The 19,485-nt window shown below is 38.2% G+C and overlaps 1 long non-coding RNA gene across 1 annotated transcript; it reads right to left on the minus strand.

Moving 5' to 3' along the window:
• Nucleotides 1–15,239: 15,239 nt before the first annotated feature.
• On the minus strand, nt 15,240–15,572 carry LOC113462487. Its single transcript, XR_003384914.2, has 2 exons — nt 15,483–15,572; nt 15,240–15,385 (listed from the first exon to the last, which is right to left on the minus strand). It is a non-coding gene; the product is annotated as an uncharacterized LOC113462487 (long non-coding RNA).
• Between the last annotated feature and the right edge of the window lie 3,913 nt (nt 15,573–19,485).

Here is a 19,485-nt window from a genome sequence, read left to right on the forward strand (position 1 = left end):
TACTTGGTAACATCATGCGTCGAGAAAAATAATTTAGAGATGTAGAGTTTCGGCATTCTTAGGCTAGATTATCTTCTAATCAGTCCCTGTAGTCCCAGTAGCCCCACGAGCCCCAGCAACATGTGCCCCAATCCCAACATGAGCATCCTGCTGATAAATTATGCAATATTGACGTGATATTATTCCATCAGTCAAATAACATAACGCCTAAAATATTATTCCACCACTGGCAATCCCCATTACTATCCACCACCATCGTTGATTCACCACCACCTCTAATTTTCATCACTATCCACTTTTACTAATGATCTCCATCATCATCTACCTCATTGATCATTTCCAACACTACCAACCTTTGCTCATGATCTCCACCAGCACCTACTACAGTTGATGATTTTTACCATCACCATCCATCGATAATAATCTCCACCATTATCTTTCATCATCGACAATCTCCACCACCATCTTCTTTCATCGATGATCTCCACCACCACTTCTAACAATTCCAAAATTGTAGACTAGTTTCGATGGCGTCCATCATTACCCACCACCATTTATGATATTCACCACTACTCACCATCACAAACGATCTCCACTACCACCCACAACCATTAGTGATAGTGATAGAGATTTCTAGTGCATATGTTTAAAAGAGAGTTGCACATATTTGATAACACCTATTGCACATTTTTCAAATTAGTTGTGCATACATTTTCAATAGCTGATGCATCCGAACTTGATGCATATATTCTAAAAAGACAATGCAAATATAATGCATAAGTTTGAAAAGTACAATCCACACATGTTGAATTATTTTTGTACAAATTTTAAACTAGTCATGTTTTTAACGGGTGACACACTCATTGGATGATGATAGCTGGTGCATACACTATAAGATATTAAAGATTTACAAATGCATATTTTAAACAATTGATGCATCATTCTAAAAAGGTGATGCATACATTATAAACTTTTGATGCATATATTTGAAATGAACTATCAATACATAATTAATTGTTGGTGCATATATTTTAAAGAGGTGATGAGTCATTAGATGATGACATCTGACACAAAACTATTTGATGTTAAAGAGTTACAATGGTCCAAAATGACTACCTAACTCGATGTGGACCATTTTGGCTACTACGATAGGGTTGGATAGGATTTAGGAATGATATTTACTATATTAGAAAGCCGAATCATGTGCTAAACTTCTAAAGGCTATAGGTTGGTCATACGACACCCGATTGAGATGATTTATTTTTTAAAATTCACTACAAAAGAAAGGATATCTTCCGATGCTTTGTTTGGTCTTTATCGACGCTTTTAAGCGTCGGTAGATTTTCTGCCAACGCCTCCTAAAGCGTGGGTAAGACGTCGGGCAGGTGGGCGTGGGGTCGGTTTAGGCCGACGCATCAGGAAAACGTCGTGGATCTATGCCGATGCTTTTAAGCGTCGTTCTTCCGTGAGGTAACCGACGCTTAAGAGCATCTGCGAACTTGGACCGATGCTTCATAGGGTTGGTTTCTGCGGACTAGACCGACGCTGTAAAAAATGTCGTTAAAGGCATGCCAGGTTTCGTGCCACTTGCTATTTCCGACGCTTAAAAGCGTCGGCAATAGAAATTTTTTTTAAAAAAAAAATTTCTAAAAGCAATTTTTAATACTCTGTATACATTAAATTCTAACAAAACAAATATACTAAATCACATAGACAACAAAATACACTTCACAAACAAGAACTTTTCATTCAAAATATTCATATTATCATATTTGATTATGTTGCCCAAGAAGACAACCCAAGAGGGAGGGTGAATTGGGTTTGGATTAATTCTCGACCAATTAAAAACTATGATTAGTAATTAACTAAATCTATAGCAAGCAAATTAGTTAATTTACTAGATGAAGTGAATGAAGAGAGAGAGAGAGGACAACAGCCAATACAAACACAAACCAGTTTATAGTGGTTCGGAGCTAACCCTTGCTCCTACGTCCACTTCCCAAGCTTCACTTGGAATTTCACTATAATCCCTTGGATTACAACCGGTTGTTTTACAAGTTCACAAATCACAACCCAACTTGTTGTTTTCGCGAGATCACAACGAACTCGGTCGGTTTTCACAGGTTCACTGACTAGAACCATCCGATTATTTTTCCGGGATCACAATCGAACCCTTACACCGTTGGTTTTAACTTTGGTTCACCAACAAACCTTACAACCCTTGATTCAATTCCCTGATTGAATCAAGTAAGAAAAGTAATGTTTGGGATTTCACAAAGAAAGCTTCTAAACAAGCAGATGTGAAAACTATAAATGCAAAGTAAAGGTTAGAAGCTCTCAAACAGATTATGGAATGGAAAGTAGGGACTTCTCGATTTTTGGGTCTTCTCTGGAATGTACTGAAGATTTGAGGACAGTAGGAGAGCCTTGAAAGCGAAGGAAGTGCTTATCGGATGGAGTTGAATGCACCTCTTCCTTCTTTTGCTTGTATATACTATTGAGAACTCTTGGTAGGTGGAAATGCCTTTTTACTCGAATGGAATAGCTCTCTTGATGTCTACTACTGTTTACTCTGGCTATTTAAACAGTCCCTTTTGAAAACTAGCCGTTAGACACTGATTTGTGGCCGTTCTGCACAGTCTGCACCTCCTGACAATGTATCCGTTGGGGTTGAAGTCGACTCGCTCGATCTGGAGTCGACTCGGCTGTTGCTGGAGTCGAATCATGCTTTACTGGAGATGACTCGTCTACTGTTCAGGATTTGAATTAAAGTGCTGTCCCGTCTTGGAGTCGACTCGGACCAAACCTGGAGTCGACTCGCCAATATCTGGAGATGACTCGGCACTTTTGGAGATGACTCATTCTCAGGATTTCAAAAATCTATTTTTCTGCATTTCTCTCTCGAGTCGACTTGGATCATCTTGGAGTCGACTCGACTCTCAGACCCTGAAAAACCGATCCTCTATCTGTTGATTTGAGCTGCCTCGAAGTCGACTCGTACTTTGTTGGGGTCGACTCTAGAATTCTTGGAGTCGACTCGTTCACAGGGTCACTAAGTTTGGTTTTCTGCTTTTCAGTCCGCTTTCCTCTGACAGTCGACTCTGGCATGATTAGGAGTCGACTCGCCAAACATTGGAGTCGACTCGCAGCCTTCTGGAGTCGACTCGGTAACAGGATCTAGAAAATACTTCTCTGTCTTTCTGTCTATTACCCTTTGGAGTCGACTCGGAACCGTCGGAAGTCGACTCGGCAAGCATCGGAGTCGACTCAAAATCTTCGGAGTCGACTCGATGACAGGATCTGAAAATCATCTTTCTATTCTTCTGTCTGTTCTCAGTCGGAGTCGACTCGTAGAGTACGGGAGTCGACTCGAGCTTATGCCAGAACCTCTGAAACACTTAGAGTCGACTCGCAATCTTCCAGAGTCGACTCGAGCTTCAGACTTTGGCTTAAGTGAGTTCAACACTTAGCCAAATGACTTTGAACCAAGGCTCGATGCTCTTAATGATAAATTCACATATAATAGCCTAAAACACTACATTGAATTTATTAGTACAACATTAAATATACTCAAATGCTTTGAGCTCATCAAAATCAAATAGGGGTATAATCAATCACTCCACAATCTTTCCCTTTTTGATGATGACAAAACATTGAGTATTTGTAAAATGAATTGCTCAACCAAGAGGTAAAGTTTGAAATGAATTCAAATGTCGAGTCATTTAATTTATCCAAAATTGAAAGGTATGAGTCAGTAAATTCTGAAATTAAAGCTTCCCCTTTCATTTAGAATTCTATAAACCTTCAAATCATGCAATCAATTATTTGGCTTATATGTATTTAGTGAATTTGCTTTCTTAAAATTTCAGATTCTTTCCCTCAACATGTGCATTCAATTTTGTTTTAGTCTAGCTCAAGTTTTCTGAATTTTATTCTAATGTTTTGAAACTTTGAGCTTAAATTCTTACTTCGAGAGGAAAAATCTGTCAATTTATTTTTGAGTATGATTCAACTAATCTCCGAATATTTCTTGAATAGATTCTGGAGATTACATCTTGAGGAGCCCCAACGGAGAGATAATGAGCCTCGAGATATCGAATCCACTAAGAACAAATTATATTTTAAATTACATTTTGCTTTAAGGATTTTTTTGATTAGTGATTAGTGATTATTCCCTTTACATTCAATACACATAGTTTCTCCCCCTTTTTGTCATCATAGCAAAAAGGTGAAGTATCAAAGAAGCAAAGTAGAGAAATATAACATTCAGTTCATTGAAGCATAACAGAAGACACAATGTTCAAATTTTTTAGAAAAGAATTTCATTGATCACAAAATTTGATTACACTTGAAGAGTCCAACAGGACTTTACATAAAAAACATAAAAGTAAGGTCATTTTTGGGTGGATGATGATGAGGTTCCCAAATTACGCCGCTGAGCTTTCAGAACCAAACTCATGCCCTCAGACACATTCCCTAACTGAGCTATGATCTCCGAGGTCGCCGTAGCCTGTCTGAGCCAATTGGGTCACACTTTCTTGGAGGGTGTCAAGTTTGGAGATCAAGGCAAATGCTAGCCTTTCTGCACCCTGACTATGGCTACCTAGCTCGTTTCTGATGCTATCTCGCATCTTCCTCGTGTCATCCTTTACGTCGCTAAGATTCCAGTATTGAGCTTGGACCAGGCTCCTTATGTTGTAGATTTCCTCCTTAAGGTCTGCTACCATCTTGGACACGGCTGCTAAGGAGGGAACGATGTCAGTGGAGGGAGCACTAACTGGACCTCGCAGCTCTCTCAAAATATCATCTCTCAGCTCCCTCACTATCTCCTGTCTCATCTCCCGGAGCTGCTCAGTGCTGATCCGAACTTCTAGAGGTTGCTGAGGTGGTGGAGCTGTGGAGGGTCCAACTGAAGTGGATGGCTCAGTATGGGAGGTGGAAGGAAAAGTGGGAGAAGTTGTGTAGTGGTCCTGGTCATGGACAGGGCTAGGTGAATGATGAGTAGTAGGGTCAGATGATGTGGATGAAGATGTTCTCCTAACCCAGAGTCCTTCTACTTTATGAAAGCCCATCCTATGAAGTGTCCCCTCACCCATATGATCAGTGTGCCTAAGGGAGCGTGTGGGTTCTCCCTTAAGGATAGGGACCTCTAATTCCCTAAAGATAAGAGTAAAGAGCATACCATAGGGAAGGCTTAGCCTAGGCTTATCTAAGGGTTCACAGAGATACCTATAGATTAGCTTTGGAAAGTTTATGGGAATGTCATGTAGGATGTAGAACATCAATGCTAGGTCCTTTTCCGAGACAAAGTCAAACCGACCAGTCTTAGGAAAAAGGGTCCTAGATATGATGCTCAGGATGAGTCGTATTTCAGCCAAAAGCTGATTTGCAGACACCTCCTCGATGGGGGATTGGGGTGGTCTCCCTAAAATGGCTGTAAGGGCCTCTGTCCTATCTGCGGGATGTGTGGGAGCGATCCCATCATATGACAGGTGGAGGATCCTAGCAATGAGATCTTTGAAAATGAAAATGGGGACACTGGCTACTACCCCTTGGACACCACCGCCACCTCTTATGACGGTCCCATAAAATTCCCTAACTAACCCTGGGTAGGTAGGGAGGTCAAGAGAACAAAAGTATTCTAGACTTTGGGCTCTAAGGTGATGCCATAGGTTGAACCCTTTCCGGAAGAGAAAGTCAAAGTTGACTTGTCTTCCGGTAGAGACAACCCTCCCGGTGCACGGTTGCGAGGGAACCGTCCTCGGCGGAGAAGGAACCGGAGGTGGTGGCCTCACGGGTTTGTTTCTCGTCTTGGATCGTCTCTCAGCGCCGCTTGCGGAGAGAGGTCTCTTCTGGCTCGGGACGACGGTTTTTCTAGGCATTTTAACCTAAAAACCAAGGGGTGGACAAGAAAAATGAAAGAAAACTCGAGAGAATAGGCCAAAACTAGGTCGGGGACGAGGTAGGAGACGACTCTAGGGCTTTTGAACAATGTTGGCTGAAAATAGAAATGAAGAGAAAAACATTCCACTTAGGGTTAAAAGTTGGATTTCCGACCTCGAGTCGACTCTAGTAAGTCGCGAGTCGACTCGACCTCGAGTCGACTCCTAAATATGCGCGAGTTGACTCCTCCACGAGCTGACTCTAAAATCTATTTGAGTCGACTCGAACTCTGGCATATAACCAAAATCTCAGTTAATTCCGTGCCAAAGGAGAGAGATATGGAAATCTTTAGAATTTAAGAAATAATTTGATGATCATAGACAAGAAATACTATATTCAACATAAGCTAATCATCAACATCAATGAATTAGAGGGGAGTATCAGAAGAATGGATCAATCACTCCTAACCCTCTTCTAAGAATACAAAATCGATCTTCACTCAAGGGTTTTGTGAAGATATCAGCAAGTTGATCATTAGTACAAACAAATTGAAGTGTCACATCACCATTCAGTACATGATCACTTATGAAGTGATGTCTTATCTCAATGTGTTTAGTTCTTGAATGCTGAATTGGATTTTTAGTTAGATTAATGGCACTTGTATTATCACAGTTTATGTGAATTTTATCTTGTTTAATGCCATAATCTTCAAGTTGTTGTTTAATTCACAAGATTTGAGCACAACAACTCCCGGCAGCAACATATTCGGCTTCCGCCGTAGATAGTGCAACCGAGTTTTGTTTCTTGCTAAACCATAAAATTAGATTTTCTCCTAAAAATTGACAAGATCTGCTGGTGCTTTTTCTATCAAGTTTACAGCCAACGAAGTCTGAATCAGTGTACCCTATTAAGTTTATGCTTAATTCTTTAGAGTACCATAGACCTATGTTTTTTGTTCCTATAAAATATTTAAAAATTCTCTTAACTGCAATTAGGTGTGATTCCTTAGGATTAGATTGATATCTAGCACACATGCATACACTAAACATGATATCAGGTCTACTTGTTGTAAGATATAATAAAGATCCTATCATACCTCTATACAGCTTTTGATCTACTGATTTACCTGATTCATCTTTGTCTAGTTTGCATGATGAGCTCATGGGAGTGCCAATTGACTTGTTTCCATCCATATCAAACTTCTTTAGCATTTTCTTGATGTATTTAGCTTGATTGATGAAAATTCCTTCCTTGGATTGTTTGATTTGAAGTTCGAGGAAGTAGTTCAATTCTCCCATCATGCTCATCTCAAATTCACGCTACATTAATTCAGCAAACTCTTCGCAAAGGCGATTGTTAGTAGCACCGAAAATAATATCATCTACATAAATCTGCACTACTAATATATTTTTGTTTTTCTTTTTCAAAAATAGAGTTGTATCAACATTTCCTCTAGAAAATTTATGGTTTAATAGAAATTTGCTAAGTCTTTCATACCATGCTCTAGGGGTTTGTTTTAAACCATAAAGTGCTTTATTTAGTTTATAAACATGATTGGGGTATTGATGATTCTCAAAACCAGGAGGTTGTTCTACATAAACTTCCTCATTAATATACCCATTCAAGAAGGCACTTTTTACATCCATTTGGAATAATTTAAAATTTTTATTACATGCAAATACTAGTAACAATCTAATTGCCTCAAGTCTAGCTACAGGAGCAAAAGTCTCATCAAAATCTATACCTTCTTCTTGATTATAGCCTTTTGCTACTAGTCTAGCCTTGTTCCTAATCACAACTTCATTTTTATAAAGTTTATTTTTGTATATCCATTTAATTCTTATTATTGAGTATTCAGTGGGTCTTTCAACTAAGTTCCATACTTTATTTCTTGTAAATTGGTTAAGTTCCTCTTGCATAGCATTTATCCAATTTACATCACTTTCAGCTTTTTCTATGTTTTTAGGTTCTAAATGTGAAACAAATGCAAGATGATTATTTAAGTTTCTAAAAGAGGCTCTAGTTCTAACAGGTTGAGATGGATCATCTAAGATTAATTCTTTAGGATGACCATGAGCATACCTCCAAGCCTTTGTAAGCCCATGATCAACAATTACTTCTTGGCTTGTTGAAGTTTCTCCAATTTGCTTCGGTTCATTCTCTTGTAATATCATATCATCTATCTTTCTCTCAAGTATTCCTGCATCATCATCAAAAGCTACTTTCTTCCTAGAAGAGGCATCATTAGAATCATCAAAAACAATATGTATAGACTCTTCAATAACAAGGGTTCTTTTGTTGAAGACTCTATAAGCCTTACTTGATGTAGAATGTTCCAAGAAGATACCTTCATCAGATTTGGAATCAAATTTACCTAAGTTATCTTTGTCATTATTATGAATGAAACACCTACACCCAAAAACATGAAAATAGTTTACTTTGGGCTTTCTATCTCTCCAAAGTTCATAAGGTGTTTTCTTTATAATTGGTCTCAATAAAACTCTATTTAGTATATGACATGATGTGTTAATTGCTTCACCCCAAAAATATTTTGGAAGATCACTTTCACATAACATGGTCTTAGCCATTTCCTCTAGAGTTCTATTCTTTCTTTCTACCACTCTATTTTGTTGTGGTGTCCTAGGTGCAGAGAAATTATGAGTTATTCCCTTTCTACTACAGAATTCATCAAATAGGTGATTTTCAAATTCCGTTCCATGATCACTCCTAATAGCTATAACTAAAGCATTTCTTGAGTTAGTTACTTCCTTATAAAATTTCTTAAATACTGAAAATGCTTCATCTTTATGAGCTAAAAATATGACCCATGTGTATATAGAAAAACATCTACAATGACAAAGCAATATTTGTTTCCACCAAGGCTTGTGGTTCTAGTTGGTCCAAAAAAATCCATGTGAAGTAGTTCAAGGGGTCTAGTAGTAGAGACACTATTTATGGATTTAAAGGAACTTCTAGATTGTTTGCCATATTGACATGCTTCACAAATTTTATTTTTCTCAAATTTTAGCTTTGGCAAACCAATCACAGAGTCTCTTTTAACTAATTTTGATATTGTATCCATACTTGCATGACCTAATTTACGGTGCCATAACCAACTTGCATCATTGACTTTAGAATCACTAGCTACTAAGCAACAACTATTTTTGGCAAGATCTTCAAGATCTACTACGTACACATTGCCACGTCTTATTCCTTTGAATACTAAGCTATTGTCAATTGAGTTGGTTATGATGCATAGAGATGGCTTAAACAGAACATCAAAACCTCTATCACATAATTGACTAACGCTAAGTAAGTTATGCTTAAGACCATCTACAAATCATACATTATCAACGAAGGTTGAAGAGGTGATTTGTACTTTACCTATACCAATGATGTGACCTTGGTTATCGTCTCCGAAAGTCACAGCAACTTCCTTTTTAGGCTCTAGGGTGAAGAATTGCTCCTTGTCACCCGTCATGTATCTTGAGCAGCCACTATCCAAGTACCAACAGTTTTTGTCGACCTTGGCTGCAAGACAGTCCTACACAAGAAAATCATACAATTTTAGGCACCCAAATTTTTTTGGGTCCTTCAAGGTTAGTAATGTTGGTTCCTTTTGGAACCCAAATCTTTTTAATCATTCTTTTAGCTTCAGTTTTTTTGTGATTACATACATTTGCTATATGTCCTACTTTACCACAACAAAAACAAGTTACATTTTTAGTTTTACTTTCTTCGGCTTTTACAAAAAAGTTTTTAAGAAATTTTTGCTTGTTGTTAGGCTTATACCCTAAACCGGCTTTATTAAATACAGCTTTTTGACTATTAAGAATCATTTCTAGTTTTTCAGAACTAAAGGTAAACTTCTCAACTATAGGTTTATATTTTTCAAGTTCTTTTATTAAGTTCAGTTTTTCTGTTTTTAGTAAATTTAGATCTTTTGTAAAGTTATCTTTTAGAGTTTGGTTACTGTTTTTAAGTTCTGAAACTTTCTTAGTTAGTCTTTCGTTATCTTTAATTAAGATATTAGTTTTTTGAGTTAGCAATTGATTGCTTGTTTTAAGTTCTAAGTTTTTTTTGATGATAGAGTCCTTGTCCTTAATTAATTTATCGTACTTATGAGTGTAAGATTGATTAGTTAGTTTCAATTCTTTATTTTTAAGATTTATTATTTTATATTCATCCATTAGTTCATTAAAAGCATCATACAATTCATCAAAGGTAAAATCTAAATGTGTTTCAGATATTACCTCATTTTCGTTTGCCATAAAACAAAAATTTGCTTTTTTCTCTTGTTCCTCATCCGATGATGATGATGATTGATTGGAGTCTGTCAAAGTGGAGACAAGAGCTTTCTTCTTCTTGTATTTACTGCCCTTCTTCAGCAAGGGACAGTCGATTCTGAAATATCCCAGCTTCTTGCATTCATAGCAACTGATTTCCTCACTTTTTCTTTCCTTACCTTTGTCCTTGTTGTAGGAACTTGAGGAACCTCTCCTCTGATGAAAGGACTTCTTCCGGTTGATGAATCTTCTGAACTTTCGCACGAGAAGAGCCTCATCTTCATCTCCCTCATTGTCTTCTTCTTCACTGCTGCTACTGCAAGAGGGATCCTTATTAGAAGAAATAGACTTAAGGGCAATTACCTTTTCCTTGTAGGAGGCTCTTCTTCACTGTGTTGCTTCATTGTGAGCTCATGTGTCATCAAGGATCCAAGAAGCTCCTCGAGTGCCAGCTTGTTCAAGTCTTTGGCTTCTTGGATCGCCGTTACCTTGACTTTCCATCACCTTGGTAAAGATCAAAGAACCTTCCTGACAAGGTCACTGTTAGTATAACTTTTGCCAAGGCTTTTTAGGCCATTGACAATATCAGTAAATCTAGTAAACATGGAAGTGATAGTTTCATTAGATTTTATTTTAAATAGTTCATACTTATGAACTAGCATGTTTATTTTGGATTCTTTGACTTGATTCGTGCCCTCGTGGGTTACTTCAAGTCTGTCCCATATCTCTTTTGCAGAATTGCAAGTAGAGATTCTATTGAATTCATTATGGTCTAAGGCACAATAAAGTACATTCATTGCTTTGGCATTTAGTTGTGCCTTCCTTCTATCATTGTCATCCCAATATTTTTCAAGCTTGGGTATACCAATGTTATCTACATAAATAGAAGGAATGTATGGTCCATTAACTATGATGCTCCAAACATCATAGTCTTGGGCTTGGATAAATATCCTCATCCTAGCCTTCCAATAGGTGTAGTTGGTTTCATTGAAGAATGGAGGCCTATTGGTGGATTGCCCCTCACTAAGAGAAGATCCAAAAGGGGTTGTCATTTTGATCTTTTACTCTTTTAATATAAGAGCTCCGGCTCTGATACCACTTGTTGCCCAAGAAGACAACCCAAGAGGGGGGGTGAATTGGGTTTGGATTAATTCTCGACCAATTAAAAACTATGATTAGTAATTAACTAAATCTATTGCAAACAAATTAGTTAATTTACTAGATGAAGTGAATGAAGAGAGAGAGAGAGAGAGGACAGCAGCCAATACAAACACAAATCAGTTTATAGTGGTTCGGAGCTAACCCTTGCTCCTACGTCTACTCCCCAAGCTTCACTTGGGATTTCACTATAATCCCTTGGATTACAGCCGGTTGTTTTACCCAACTTGTTATTTTCGTGAGATCACAACGAACTCGGTCGGTTTTCACAGGCTCACCGACTAGAACCATCCGATTGTTTTCTCAGAATCACAATCGAACCCTTACACCGTTGGTTTTAACTTTGGCTCACCAACAAACCTTACAACCCTTGATTCAATCTCCTGATTGAATCAAGTAAGAAAAGTAATGTTTGGGATTTCACAAAGAAAGCTTCTAAACAAGCAGATGTGAAAACTATAAATGCAAAGTAAAGGTTAGAAGCCCTCAAACAGATTATGGAATGGAAAGTAGGGACTTCTCGATTTCTGGGTCTCCTCTAGAAAGTACTGAAGATTTGAGGACAGTAGGAGAGCCTTGAAAGCGAAGGAAGTGCTTGTCGGATGGAGTTGAACGCACCTCTTCCTTCTTTTGCTTGTATTTACTCTTGAGAACTCTTGGTAGGTGGAAATACCTTTTTACTCGAATGGAATAGCTCTCTTGATGTCTACTACTATTTACTCTAGCTATTTAAACAGTCCCTTTTGAAAACTAGCCGTTAGACACTGATTTGTGGCCGTTCTGCACAGTCTGCACCTTCTGACAATATATCCGTTGGGGTTAGAGTCGACTCGCTCGATCTGGAGTCGACTCGGCTGTTGCTGGAGTCGACTCATGCTTTACTGGAGACGACTCGCCTACTGTTCAGGATTTGAATTAAAGTGCTGTCCCGTTCTGGAGTCGACTCGGACCAAAGTTGGAGTCGACTCGCCAATATCTGGAGATGACTCGGCACTTTTGGAGATGACTCGTTCTCAGAATTCTAGAGATCTATTTTTCTGCATTTCTCTCTCGAGTCGACTCGGATCATCTTGGAGTCGACTCGGCTCTCAGATCCCGAAAAACCGATCCTCTGTCTATTGATCTGAGCTGCCTCGGAGTCGACTCGCACTTTGTTGGGGTCGACTCGGCTGACTTGGGGTCGATTCTAGAATTCTTGGAGTCGACTCGTTCACAGGGTTATTAAGTTTGGTTTTCTGCTTTTCAGTCCGCTTTTCTCTGAGAGTCAACTCTGGCATGATTAGGAGTCGACTCGCCAAACGTTGGAGTCGACTCGCATCCTTCTGGAGTCGACTCGGTAACAGGGTCTAGAAAACACTTCTCTATCTTTCTATCTATTATCCTTTGGAGTCGACTCGGCAAGCATCGGAGTCGACTCGAAATCTTCGAAGTCGACTCGGTGACAGGGTCTGAAAATCATCTTTCTGTCCTTCTGTCTGTTCTCAGTCGGAGTCGACTCGTAGAGTATGGGAGTCAACTCGAGCTTGTGCCAGAACCTCTGAAACACTTAGAGTCGACTCGCAATCTTCCGGAGTCGACTCGAGCTTCAGACTTTGGCTTAAGTGAGTTCAACACTTAACCAAATGACTTTGAACTAAGGCTCAATGCTCTTAAAGATAAATTCACATATAATAGTCTGAAATACTAGATTGAATTCATTAGTACAACATTAAATATACTCAAATGCTTTAAGCTCATCAAAATCAAATAGGGGTATAATCAATCACTCCACAGATTACATTGTACTTCAAAAACATTCTAAAAACATACATCTCAAATTCCTAAGTACACAATCTACGATGTATCAAGGGTCGACGGCATCATCATCTCTATGAGTCGATGAAGTATCAGCAACCTACAAAAAAAAATACTTTAGAAACTAAAAATACGAAAGTCATCACGCTCATACAAGAATAAATTATAATTACATAAAATATTCAAATAGATTTAGTTATGTACCGGAGGAGCAAATCTCTGCAAAAAAGATGAAATATGGTCAAGCTGATCCTGCAAAAATTGTATCTTCAACTCTTGGCTCTGCTTCAACTCCGCCATATCAGTCATATGACTCTGCCTCATCTCCTCTATCCTTGTTTTATATGACTGCTTTATCTGTGTCATCTCTGTCTTCAAACTATAAACCTTTGCAGTGCTAGTACCTTGTCTGGCATCTATGGTATATCGGCTCACTACAGACAACTGAGTAGGGGTAACTCCGACACCATAACCCCTCACGCGACCATAATGTTCTGGGCCCATCAATTCGGCATAGACCTGAGCCTTGATGCGACTGGCCGCGTCGGATGATGATGACTCCCCGACGCGCTCTGAAATAAGAGTTGTAGCTCTTTCCTATATCTCTAAAAAAAACAGTCACATTAATATTTTAAAAGAAGTAAAATTAATAAAAAATTATGAACAAATAAAAAATGAATACATACAACTATATCTCTCGACTCGTCCCGGACAAAGCTGCCATCTCGGTGAGTGTGGATCATCTTATAAAACTCCACCTCACCAGGCTCCCTTTCATGCTCTACTATCTACACATACGGAAAGTATATTGATAAACTATATATCATGATACGTGCTATATGTTAGTAGAATTTCAAATAGTTTCAAAAGAACTTACGAATTCATTTCTACGTCTCGCATAATTCTTCGAGCCTGAAGTGTGAGAAACTGCTTGAGATGCTCGTGCAGCTCTACCAATATTAGAATATGTCTGCCAAAATAAAAGCACACAGTATAATATGATTCAATGTATATATTTACAATCTATATTAATAATAAAGATAATATAAGATATTGAAACAATATACGTGACCTGTCCTCTTTCAGAAAACCAGTAGTGAACAAGCTCCCTCCACTGCTAAGGGTATACATCAGGAGGAGTCACACGAGCAACCTCCTCCTCTGTCATACCCTCGCACTTGAAGTCCGTCTTCAATTTTGCTTTATATTCTTTCCATTTGCGGTTGAGGGACTTTAGCACCCAATCATGGCTCTCTAGAGGGAGTACAAACTTTCTCTACAACAAGATACAGAATGTTATAATAATATTAAACCTCAAAAGTAAAATTATGGTAGTAAGCAAATTAACATACAGGAGATGTCAAATTAAAAAGAACAAATTCAATTCATTATCTGTATAAGTCTAAGAAGCTTAACCTTATAGAAGGAAGCATGCCATTCCACTTCGTATAGTTGAGCGGACACAGCTGACCCTTGCTTGCAACCGATCCTAAAAAGCTTGATAGAAGACTTCCAGCTCTATTGATGGGCTGCCCCAATTCGTTGCATCGGGTGATGATCTTCTCACCCGGAGGAAGCTTCCACACATTCTTTGCTTGAGTGGATCCCCGTCTCGTCCTCACCGTCCCTTGTCCATCTATTAAAATTAAATAAAATATGTTCTAAAAAGTTGAAGACAAATATGAACATAAAATATGAACTTTAAATCGAAATCTCCTGGATCCGGAGCTCATCCTCCGGGCAATCAGCAAAGGCTCGCGCTGAGATCCTGACTCGTGCTGCTGGTGCTCACATGGCTGCTGGGACTGCAGGGACTGATCAGAAGTAGATCCCACCTGAGAATGCTGAAACTCCACATCTCTAAATCGTCTCTCTCGGGGCATATTGTTACCTGGTATGCAAAAAAAAAGAATCAATATACATCTATATCGAAGTCCATGCATTGCTGCTTAGTATATTGATTGAACAAAATTCCAATATGATTTTATCTAATTTCTATCTTGACTTGCATGCAAACTAAATCACCTATCAAATTTGATCGAACTAGTAGCTTTCCAGATATTATATCTCCAGAATCCAATTGATCTTAGGCCTATTAACTGATCCTAGGCCTATTAATCTTACATAGCTACCATCAGAATCCCCTGCTAGTACACATTCAGGAAGACTGATTTTTAACACCTTGGTGCTGACATGCTAAATTACATGTTTGTGCAGGGCCAGCCATCTCAGTTGCTGTTCGCATCATAAGCCAACAACCACCTCTGTTCCAAGAAGAACGGTAAGGATTCAGTAAGGCAGAAGATGAGAAAATGGTCAAAAATATTTTTAAAAGAATGATGGTATGGTAATGAACTGTACATCTGCTTGGGCGGGAGCAGCTGTCTCGGTGGTGACTCCAATCGCTTTGGTGTTTGCATCAAACGTCACCATTACATGCCTATTGTTCTTAGGAACCAAACGTCACCATTACATGCCTATTGTTCTTAGGAAGGTTTGATATTAGTACTCAGCACAAGATCCTATGGAGGACTCCATATACATTAAATGCCTTCAAAGAGGGTGAGAATGAGGGACTTCTGGACCTGAATTTTATTTCCATCAGGTCAAATGTCAATACATAAAAAACTCAAAAGTGAACTGACTAGTTCGATCTTTACATTAGTGAACTAAGTCAGGGCAAAAGGTACTGAGATTTCTTTATTGGATGGTGTTTTGCAACTTTTAAGAAATTTATATATATATCGACTACTTATAGCCATTCGGCTATAGGTTATAAATTTCATCTTAGTCTCTTTAGCCAACAATCATAACAATGACAAAAGTCAATCTGGCAGATATGACATACCAATTGCTTGCATCTTCCCACAGGCATTGTCATATACTGAGTCTTAAAAGCATGTTTAGAGTTATATGAAATGAGTAGCCGCTTTTACAAAAAAAAAAAAAAGAAAAAAAAAGAAAAGAAAAAAGAAAGAAAGAAAGAAAGAAAGAAAAAAGCATGTTTAGATTTTGTTGTTTATTTACAGACATTGCATAGTTCATCTCCTGAATGATCATCTTGAGGCTACTGGTATTTAACAGTGGACTGGAATCACCAAATAGTTTGATGTCAGAGCTGCAGGAAAGAATCCTGGACCCCTGAAAATTGCTTTCTAGAGAACAAGATATCTGTAAGATGCTAGTTGCCCCACAATTTCTAATCCATTTTTATACTTTCTTCTTTATCACCACCTCTCCTTTTCTTCTCTCCTACAAAGTCTGACACAAAATAATGGTCCATTCCTGCCTGAAGCTTTTCAATGAAATGCTTTTTAATTGCTGATGGATATGTGACCAGAAATAGCAGAAAAGGCTGGTGATTAACATAGTTTTTAAGGTAATACATTTTTATTTCTACAAATTATATTGCACAAGTGTTCCCATGTCACAGTTTTTAAACACTCTGGACACTTAGCACCCACGCCATACATGCCTATGTAAAGAAATTCAATTTCTTGAGTGCACATATTGTTTAGTAAAACTGCATCTCTGGACATACACATCAATGCATAAGAGGCCTTCAAAACATTCAGTTCTATGCAATTTAGATATTGGAGATCATGATCAATGGTACTCAAATGGGCTTACAAGCCTATAAATCCAGTAGAAAATTCAGTCCAAATCTTGATAGATTATCTAAATAGGCTCTTAGGAGAACTAATTTGATACTCAATTTTTAACTTAGCCAAATAGCAACAAAATAATAAAAAATAATAATTGTTCAATGTGCATCAACGATCATACTTATCAGGGTTGCCGTTCGATCGAGGTTTGAGGGCTACTCGGACGGCGCCGGAGAGGAGAGAGGAGGAGGAGATCCTCGGGCGGAGGCAAAGCTAGAGAATCTGTAAAAAAAGAAAAAAAACACCCACGAACATACGAACAAGAAGAGGCGGAGAAGGAGGAGAACAAGCGAGAAGGAGGGAGAGGACGGAGGAGGAGAAAAATACCTCAAGTGGAGGAGGTCGGGGTTGGTCGGTTGGCGCCGGAGAGGAGGGAGGAGGAGAGGAGGTTGGAGTCAGACGGTCGGGCACCGGAGAGGAGGAAAATGGGTGACTAGGGCAGCGCCGGAGAGGAGGAAGACGGAAGCTAGGGCAGTGCCGGAGAGGAGGAAGACGGAAGCTAGGCAGTGCTGGAGAGGAGGAAGACGGAAGCTAGAGAGGAGAAATAGGGGAAGTAGCCAGGGCAGAATGAGAGCTTGATCGGGGTCGGGCGCTGGGTTTTGAGGGATTCTAGCCTTAGATGACGCTTATAAGCATCGTCTTTTATCGACCCTTATACGCGTCATGTATATTCGATGCTTATAAGCATCGTCTTATGCAAGGGACAACAATGACGCTTAAAAGCGTCATCCCAAGTCCAATTCCCACGCTTCCCAGCAACGATTTTGCTAGAGGACTGTGACAACGCATTTAAGCGTCATCGATTCTTTCAAATTGCCGACGCTCTTAAAAAGCGTCGGCAAAATTTGGCGCTGCAGAAAATTTTGCCGACGCTTTTTCCTAACGTCCGCAAAAAAGGATCGGCTTTTTCTAATTTTACTGTAGTGATTGGATTACTTTTTGAGATCTACAACATAGAGATAACCCCGTAAAGTGTTAAAACGTGCTAAATTTGATCTCTTAGACTCCAAAAAAGAATAATCAGACCAAAAACTTTCTTTTCGAGAAAGATTTCGACCAAGTATATCTCCTAATCTAGAAAGAATTTGGGAAAGCAATAAAAGATAACTATTATCATCTAAAATATTTCATCTACATCAACTATTTAAGATGTGTACATCACCAAATCTAAAATATGTGTATATAAGCTATTTGAAATGTGTACTTGTAACTTTTTAATATCTTATAAAAATGTGCATGAACTATCATCCATCGGAGCATTACCTATTTAAAATGTATGTAGCATCTATTTGGAATGGGCATACCAAAAATTGAGCATGTGTGAATTGCTCATTTTGAATATATACCTTGCCACCATCAACTATTAATATAGTTGGTTTTCACCTCAACCTTAAGGGCATGCCCTTCAAGAGGCTCAAGCTTTAAATCTTTTTTTTTAAAAATAATGCTTGCATTATTTTTTTTAAAAAATGTGTGCATAAGTTGTCATCCGTTGAGTGCATCACTATTTTAACACATTTGTATCGTAAATTTAAATGTATATTTATATGATCCGATTAGAAAAAAGGAAGATTGTCGTCAATATATTTAACTCAATTCTCTTAAAAAATTAGAAAATATGAAAAATTGACGAAAATAGGGTTTAGGTCTAAGAGCTGCCCTAGACATGATATTAGTTATTATCAAATTGGATGTGTGGCAATGGTGCTAACAAATTTGGAAGGTAAAACTTTTTGAGACTTAAAATGAAAGTATAAGTTGCATTTTGTCTATGAGCTATTTTTTTTGAATAATTTTAAGAAATGAACTACACTTAACAAATTTCAAATTGTTTGAAAAATATTTAGCACTTTTGAAAGTAAAGATTTATTGCTCTAAAAAAGAGTGAAAATAAAAGCAAGAAATTGCAGAAGTTTACAAGTGCTATCTTCAATAATAATCTCTAAGTGATAATTTCGTTAATTGTTATAGAAATAGAAGTGATGCCAAATGGGCCCTCAGGAAATTTTCTATTTTTTGAAAACAAAAAATTCAGCTATTCATTATTTATAAGAACTACCTTAGACATCCTATTAATTATCAAATTGGACAAGCTGCAATGGTACCAACAAATTTGGAAGGTAAAACGTTTGAGACTTAAAATCAAAGTCTAAGTTGTATTTTGTCTATAAGCTTTTTTTTTTCAATAATTTTAAGAAACCATTATCAAATATACATTCCAACTGAGAATAATTGCAAAACTTCTCGGCATAAACTTTTGTCTCAAGTCATAACAACCATGACTCTACATACAAAATAAATTCCAAAATCCAAGGCCCAAGAAAAATCCATTCGCCAAAATCTATTGATTGAATAACAGATTCATAATTATGCTTAGGCCGGAGCACGGAAACCAATCATGACTCTATCATCAAATAAATCTACAGAATATTACTGGTATATCACACCCACGTATATCACACCTTTTCACAACAGGTGTACACTCGGGGAAGAATCGGTTACATGAAGGCGCCCCAGCACAAACATACAAAGTTCACTATCGTTGTCATTGCTCCTAGCTTTCTGTCACGCGTGACTTCTTCCACGGCTCCCTGCATCGACCGCCATCACTAATACTAGTCAAGTCTTCAGCCAGTTTCTTATCCTTCGAAAGGGAAAGACTAAAAAATAAATCAGTGTACTGCAACATATCACCAACG

This window comes from Phoenix dactylifera, chromosome 10 (genome assembly GCF_009389715.1).
Source record: "Phoenix dactylifera cultivar Barhee BC4 chromosome 10, palm_55x_up_171113_PBpolish2nd_filt_p, whole genome shotgun sequence".
In the NCBI taxonomy this organism is placed as follows: domain Eukaryota; kingdom Viridiplantae; phylum Streptophyta; class Magnoliopsida; order Arecales; family Arecaceae; genus Phoenix; species Phoenix dactylifera.